The 8,248-nt window shown below is 39.5% G+C and overlaps 1 non-coding gene across 1 annotated transcript; it reads right to left on the bottom strand.

Moving 5' to 3' along the window:
* Positions 1 to 2,623: 2,623 nt before the first annotated feature.
* LOC148292293 (small nucleolar RNA R71) lies at positions 2,624 to 2,730 on the bottom strand. Its single transcript, XR_015827211.1, has one exon. It is a non-coding gene; the product is annotated as a small nucleolar RNA R71 (small nucleolar RNA).
* Positions 2,731 to 8,248: the final 5,518 nt, after the last annotated feature.

The following is an 8,248-nucleotide window of genomic DNA, read 5'->3' as shown; positions in this document are numbered from 1 at the left end:
TAAGGCCTAATTTGGATGAAGAGAAGAAGAGCTTAAAGACAAACTCATTTTGGCTACAGCCCCCTGCCAGTCCAGTTCCGTAGGTCATATTGCAAGCTTTGTTTCAGCAACTTACATAGCTCGGATGAGGCAACATTCTTCATGAAAGTTGTTCCAATGGGTGTGTACTATAACATATCCAAAATTCAGCCCCATTGGATAAATCTGGAGTCCGTCACCTAGCAAACACAGAACCATGCTCAGGATGGATTTTGTCAGCGAGCAAACTGAGTTAGTAATTTGTTTCGGCCTTAACTTCCTCCTCCGAGCTTGGATTGGGCCAATACTTGTGTGGTTGGATCATACACATTCTGAACTTCACAATGGACATCTTAAAGTCTTCATTTGATTCAGCCTAGTCCAAGTTGTAAGCCCTTGAAGTTGCTGGTCATGCTGACCTCAGGATGAGCTGGTTGGAAGCTTGGTCATGGTGAGCTAGGCATGAGCTATTGTAGCTAGTTGGAAGCTTGGTCATGGTGACATGAAGATGAGCTAGGGCTGCTGGTGGGATTTATTGCTGAAGTGCATCAACCAATTCAGATTTTATAATGCAAGTGTTGTATGCATTAGTGAAGTGCATCAACCAATTCATCTTTTATAATGCAAGTGTTGTATGCATTAGCCATATTGAATTCAGATTTATCACTCCCCTCTCCCTATAAATACCACATCCATTCCACATTCAAGACACAACAAATCCTGAGATTCACAACCCCCACAATTCACTCCAACCATCCTCAAACACTCTCACAATCCCAAACACTCCAACAATCACCAAAACAACTCCAGCAAACTTCTCTTCCATTTCCCTACGAATTTCATCTTCCTTAGCCATCACCACTCACTCAAACTCATCCCAAATCACCTCCATATCCTTCATACATCTTTCTAGAAGTGGGGAAGCTCTTGGAGAAGCATTAGAAGTGGAGAAGCACTTGGAGAAGCCTTGGACACCACAAGAACTTCAGAAAAAGGGTTTTTCTACTCTTATTGCATTCATTATGTTTTCTCATTTCTGTTCAAGTCTCTTTTCCATTATGAGTAGCTAAATCCATAACTAGGGCTTCGATGTAACCTAACATGAATATTCTGGGTTTATAAGTTTGGAGTTTCAAGTTTGATTCATGATTCATGTTCTTATTCATTATGCTTATAAGTTAACATGCTTGTTTGAATGATTGATCACCATTAGAACTTGTTTGTTAACTATCTTGGTTTGAATTAAGAGTATACACCATGCTTTAATTCGAATTGAACTATGAATAGGAAGAGTATGTATGGACATTCGACAACAGGGATTAGATACATACTTGGTTGTTTAAAATGTTCTTCTATGCTTAATGGGTTCCTAATGCTTAATTTTAGGTTAGACAACAAATGATCAAATTAGGGAATTAGGAACACAAGGTTAGGACCAAACACCATGGCCTAATCATACTTTAGCTAGAATCAATCTTTGAATCTGAATTAGACTTGTTACTTGAATCTTTATAACCCAGAATTGAATTGTTATGGTGAATCGAATGCCCTAGTCTCCAAACCTGTGTTTTAACTTTCAAAACCACCCTTTGTTACTTTTGTTTACTTGCTTTCCGTTGCAATTTCAGTTTGTTCATTTCTTTCTATAATCACAAGCATTCTCACTTCAAAGTTCATTTTAATCTTGCTGCATTTGTTTTCAAACTCACTCTTGCTTTAAATTCTGTTTTAGATTTAACTTCCTAACTTCTTGAATTTGGTAATCTAAAGTACATAACTAATTTGAACTTCTCAGTCTTCGTGGGTACGACCTCGTACTTTTCTTGCTATACTACTAATTGCCCCGTACAATTGCGAGTTAACATATTATTAACAACAAATTTTGGCGCCGTTGCCGGGGACTGAACGAAAGTTCTTCCCTGGTTATGTGCCCAAGGTTACCCTATTCTTTTTAGTGTTTCTAATTAATCTAATTTTCTGTTTCAGGTAGTTTATGTCTAAAAATCCATTACTTGAACAAGTGAGGTCTTCGTTCCAACGTTCTAGATCTTTGAACACAGGACCATCATTGCAACCCAGACGAGTGACCTCTGAAATTCAGAATCGTCTAGAAAGGGAGTTGCCAACTGCAAAAGAGCAAGCTCTTGCTACATTTACAAGTCTTGCTCTCCACACTGAACTTCCCGGTTCTTCACTTTCAAATTCGGAAGCAAGTTCAGACCAAGAACAAGAAGAAATGATGGCTGCCATTGAGTTCATGGGAGAACTTGATATCCCAACAATTCCAGCATCTCCTTCAAGCATTTTGCTGCCCACTGTAGCTCGAAATTATGAGCTTAAATCTTCTCATCTTAATATGCTGCCTTCCTTTTATGGTTTACCTAATGAAGATCCATTGACTCATATAAAGGATATTTTTAATGTTGTGAGTTCTTTTCCCTTGACAGGTGTGACAGAAGATCAACTTCGAATGAGAGTGTTTCCATACACTTTAAAGGATAAGGCGAAGTATTGGTTGAATTCTTTGAAGCCTGGTTCACTCACTACATGGTCTGCCATTCAAAAGAAGTTCCTGGAAAAATACTTCTCCACGCAAAAGACCGACATGCTTAGGGACAAGATCTTGTTATTTGCACAGCAAGATGATGAATCGTTTTGTGAAGCATGGGAGAAATTCAATGGGTTGCTCTACCAATGTCCTCATCATGGGATTCCATTGAAGCTTCAAATGCGTATGTTTTATAAAGGACTAACCCCTTCTAGTCATAATATAGTCACCAATTTTGCAGGTGGTTCTTTTAAAACCAAAACTCCAGAAGAAACGTACGAACTCTTTGAGGAGATAGCAATGGAGACCCAACATACGGATACAAGAGGTAAACGTGTTATTAGTGGTTCTAATGATGCTTCTAGTGTGCAGATTTCAAAATTGGAACAAAAGCTAGATGCTCTTCTTGCATTAAACTCAAGAAGCCCTCCGAAGGAAGTGTGTAGCATTTGTGAATCTCATGACCATGCTACCACAGCTTGTCCACTTGGGGCTGGATATCCAGAATTTGTGCAAGAGCAAGCTAAGTTGGTAAATTCCTACAACCAAGGTCCAAGAAATGATCCATACTCTCAAAGTTATAATCCAGGTTGGAGGAATCATCCAAACTTTTCATGGAGAAATACCCAGAATCAAGCAAATCCCCCTTCATTCCAAAGGCCACAACAATCATCATCATCATTGGAAGATATAGTGAAGCAGATGGCAATCAACCAATCCAATTTTCAGCAAACTACACAAGCTGCCATCTCCAAATTGGAAGTCCAATTAGGCCAAATAGCTGCTGAAATAACTCAAAGAGTGCCTGGGAAATGGCCAAGCCAAACTGAGATCAATCCAAAGAACCCAGAAGCCAAGGCCATTCATGTGCTCAGATCAGGTAAGATCATTGATAATAAAGATGATTCTAATCTTTCAAATGATGTTGTGATTGTAGAAGATAAAGACGAGGAGACCATGGCTACGGAAGGAGAACAACTCAAAACTTCTCAATCTGCTCCTAAGGCCAAATCAGATTCTCAGAAATCCGATCAATTCCAATTGCATAAAAGGGATGACAAATTTGTGCCACCACATCTTCAAGAAGATAGATACGTGCCACCTGCTCCATATGTTCCACAGATTCCATTTCCAGGCCGTCTTAAGAAAGCAAAGCAAGATAAGGCTTTTAAAGAGATTTATGATATTTTGAGTAAAGTTAATATCAATTTGCCTTTGCTTGATCTTATTGAACAGATTCCTGCATATGGAAAATTCATCAAGGACTTGAAAACTCACAAGCTCAATTTCGCTCCAAATGAAGGAGTAAAGCTCGACCAGAATGTAAGTGCTGTATTGCAAAGGAAGCTTCCACCAAAACTAGATGATCCTGGCAGCTTTGACATTCCCATTAACATTGGAGGCAAGAAGGTTGGAAGAGCCATGTTGGACTTGGGAGCAAGCATCAATGTTTTGCCATATTCAGTTTATCAAGAGCTTGGCTTAGAAGGGATGAAGAAGACTTCAATGCGACTTGAACTAGCTGATCATTCTATAAAATATCCAAAAGGTATTGTAGAAGATATTCTAGTTCAAGTTAATACACTAATTCTCCCTGCTGATTTTGTAGTGATGGACATGGAAGACAATCCAAATGGAGATCGTGTTGATCCCATTCTCCTAGGCAGACCATTCATGGCCACTGCAGACACAATCATCAAAGTGAAAGATAGCACCCTCTCCATGACTGTTTTGGGTGAAACTGTTGAATTTAAAATGCTTAATGCTCTATCTCAACCTTCTATCTCTCTTGATTCTTGCTTTTCAATTGATGTTGTGGATCATGAGGTTTCTTCCAAAATTTTGCAGAGAAAGTCTAATGATGCTCTAGAAGCTGTCTTAACACAAGAAGAGGAAGATCTTTGTGAACCGGAGTTCCAAGAAGTGGTGGCTGCCTTAGAAGTGTTTCCGCCATACCCACCATCCTTTAGGCCACCAATCGAGCCTCTTGGACCATCATCCACGAAATTGGAGCCATCCATTGTCATCCCACCAAAGCTAGAACTTAAACCTCTTCCCAATAATCTTAAATATACATATTTGGGTGCTAACGAAACTCTCCCTGTTATAATTGCTGCAGGTCTCTCCTCACATGAAGAAGAGAGCTTAATTAAAGTTCTAAAAGAGCATAAAACAGCCATTGGGTGGACCATAGCAGACATCAAAGGAATTAGTCCAAGCATGTGCATGCACCGGATTTTAATGGAAGAAGACAGCAAACCATCTCGTGATTCCCAAAGGAGGCTAAATCCCAACATGAAAGAGGTGGTTAGAGCTGAAGTTTTAAAGCTACTCGATGTAGGAATCATCTACCCAATTTCAGATTCTAAGTGGGTGAGCCCTGTGCAAGTTGTTCCAAAGAAGTCCGGAATCACCGTTGTGAAGAATGAGAAGAATGAGCTAGTTCCTACACGAACTGTCACTGGTTGGAGAGTTTGCATTGATTACAGGAAGTTGAACACATCCACTAGAAAAGATCATTTCCCCTTACCTTTTATTGATCAAATGCTTGAACGTTTATCTGGCCATGCTTACTCTTGTTTTCTTGATGGTTTTTCAGGTTATAATCAAATTCCCATTGCTCCGGAAGACCAAGAGAAAACCACATTCACATGCCCATTTGGTACGTTTGCTTATAGAAGGATGCCATTCGGTTTGTGCAATGCCCCAGCAACTTTCCAAAGATGCATGATGTCAATCTTTTCAGATATGGTGGAACGATTCATTGAGGTATTTATGGATGATTTTTCAGTTTTTGGTTCCTCTTTTGATAATTGTCTTCACCACTTGTCTCTAGTGCTTAAAAGATGCCAGGAAACAAATCTGATTTTGAATTGGGAGAAGTGTCACTTCATGGTGAGACAAGGCATTGTGCTAGGCCATGTGATTTCAAGCAAGGGAATCGAAGTGGATAAAGCCAAGATCGATCTCATCTCAAATCTTCCACCCCCTACCTCTGTTAAAGGAATTAGAAGCTTTCTAGGTCATGCTGGATTCTATAGAAGGTTCATCAAAAATTTCTCAAGCATTACAAGGCCATTGTGTAATCTCCTTGCTAAGGATGCTGTTTTTGAGTTTAATGAAGCTTGCATGGAAGCTTTTTCTACCTTGAAGAGGGAGCTAACTTCAGCCCCTATTATCATAGCTCCGGATTGGTCTTTACCATTTGAAATAATGTGTGATGCCTCTGACTTTGCTATTGGTGCAGTTTTAGGTCAAAAGAAGAACAAGCTGCCCCATGTGATTCATTATGCTAGCCGGACCTTGAATGATGCTCAAATCAACTACTCCACAACAGAGAAGGAGTTGCTTGCTGTGGTTTTTGCTTTAGAAAAATTTCGTTCTTACCTTGTTGGTTCTAAAGTAATTGTTTATTCTGACCATGCAGCCCTTAGATACTTGCTCACTAAGAAGGATGCCAAACCACGCTTGATTAGATGGATTCTCTTGCTGCAAGAATTCGATTTGGAGATTCGAGATAAGAAGGGATGTGAGAATGTGGTAGCTGATCATTTGAGCAGAATTGTGGTTGAAGAAAAAGGAGGAGCTGTGCTACCCTTGAATGAGACTTTCCCTGATGAACAACTATATGCTGCCCAAGTCAAAGAGCCATGGTATGCTGATTTTGTTAATTATCTTGCTTGTGGTGTTCTTTGAAATGATCTAACTTCTCAGGATAAGAAGAAGTTCTTTTCCATGGTGAAACATTATGTATGGGATGAACCTTTCTTATTCAAGCATTGCCCAGATCAACTCATCAGAAGATGTGTTCCAGAAGAAGAGCAAGAAAGCATACTTAGGCATAGCCACGAATTGGCCTGTGGAGGTCACTTTGGAGCTAAGAAAACAGCACTTAAAATTCTGCAATCTGGTTTCTTTTGGCCCACTCTATTTAAAGATGCATTTAATTTTTGTGTTAAGTGTGATAGGTGCCAAAGGATGGGGAACATAAGTCGCAGGAATGAAATGCCATTGAATAACATACTTGTTGTGGAGCTCTTTGATGTGTGGGGTATTGATTTCATGGGACCATTCCCATCTTCCTTTGGTTATACTTACATACTTGTTGCTGTTGATTATGTGTCTAAATGGGTGGAAGCCATAGCCACCAAAACCAATGATTATAAGGTGGTGCTGAAGTTCTTGAAGGATAATATTTTCACAAGGTTCGGTACTCCAAGGGCTGTCATTAGTGATGGAGGCAGCCACTTCTGTAACAAGCCATTCGAAGCACTCATGAAGAAGTACAACATCACCCATCGAGTCTCTACACCATATCATCCGCAAACTTCTGGTCAAGTGGAAATAAGCAATAGAGAAATTAAGCACATCCTGGAGAAGGTGGTGAACAATACAAGGAAAGATTGGGCAGCTAAGCTCAATGATTCATTATGGGCTTATAGGACTGCATATAAGACTCCCATTGGAATGAGCCCTTATCGTCTTGTGTTTGGGAAAGCTTGTCACCTGCCAATGGAGCTTGAACACAATGCTTTTTGGGCCATCAAGAAGTTAAATTTTGATCTAGACAAGGCAGGCCATGCAAGAAAGTTTCAGCTCAATGAATTGGAAGAAATTAGACATGAGTCTTATGAGAATGCAAAGCTTTACAAAGAACGAACCAAGAGTTACCATGACAGAAACATTCAACGGAAAGAGTTCTCCAAAGGTATGTCAGTTCTTTTGTTTAACTCACGTTTGCGTCTCTTTCCAGGAAAATTGAAGTCTAGATGGCAAGGCCCATTCACCGTGGTCAATGTTTCTCCCTATGGAGCTGTGGAGATTCAAAACCCTAAAGATGGCTCGACTTTCAAAGTAAATGGACAACGTTTAAAGCCATTCTATGAGGGAGTTTCAGCTGGCATCCAAACTGGCCATGTGGTAGATCAACTTCCCTTCGTACCATCAACTTAGCTGATTGCACAATGTCTTGCCAAGACAGTAACTAAGGCGCTTCTTGGGAGGCAACCCATGTGTTCAAGAAGAAGGTGCTTGGTAGCAATCGACCTAATCGCATCAAGGGGAAGCATTTCAATCCTTTCTCTTTACTTGTTTTGTTTTTATTTTTAAGTTTCTGTTCCTTTTTATAAATAAATAAATTTAAAAATTTAAAAAAAATAAAAATAAAATAAAAAATTCATATAAGCTAACTTTTGGTAACCCCAGTGAGCACCTCCGTCAATACAGTGTCTAGGAGTTCTTTAGGCGACACCTTCGGTGTCTAAGAAGTTTGGGTTTTAAGCGGGACCATTGTGACCCCTCCAACCTTCCCGGATCCCCTGGCTGTGTTTTCTGAGGCCCTTAACTGGTCATCCATGAGTTGCTTATATATTCAATTTTTTTTTTTCCTAAACCTTCTTCTAAACTTTTCCCTTTATCATTTGTTTGTTCTCAATCATCTTTTGTATGCTTTCACATTGAGGACAATGTTTAATTCAGGTCTGGGGGGAAGGTTTTCAAATTTCATTCATTTGTGTTTCAATTTTCGTTCATTTGTCACTAATTTTTTTTTCTAAATGTCATACAATCGATGCTATGGAGCTGCCATTGAGGTTTTCATATCAGAATTTTGCACTTCACAAAGCTTTGGCTCTTAGAATTCTGGTGACTAAAGTACCATGCTCAAATTCTTGAAGGAAAATA

This window comes from Prunus avium, chromosome 8 (genome assembly GCF_965620075.1).
Source record: "Prunus avium chromosome 8, drPruAviu1.hap1.1, whole genome shotgun sequence".
NCBI classification, from domain to species: domain Eukaryota; kingdom Viridiplantae; phylum Streptophyta; class Magnoliopsida; order Rosales; family Rosaceae; genus Prunus; species Prunus avium.
Note: the sequence above shows the minus strand (reverse complement) of the source record. Positions and strands in the feature narration are given on the sequence as shown.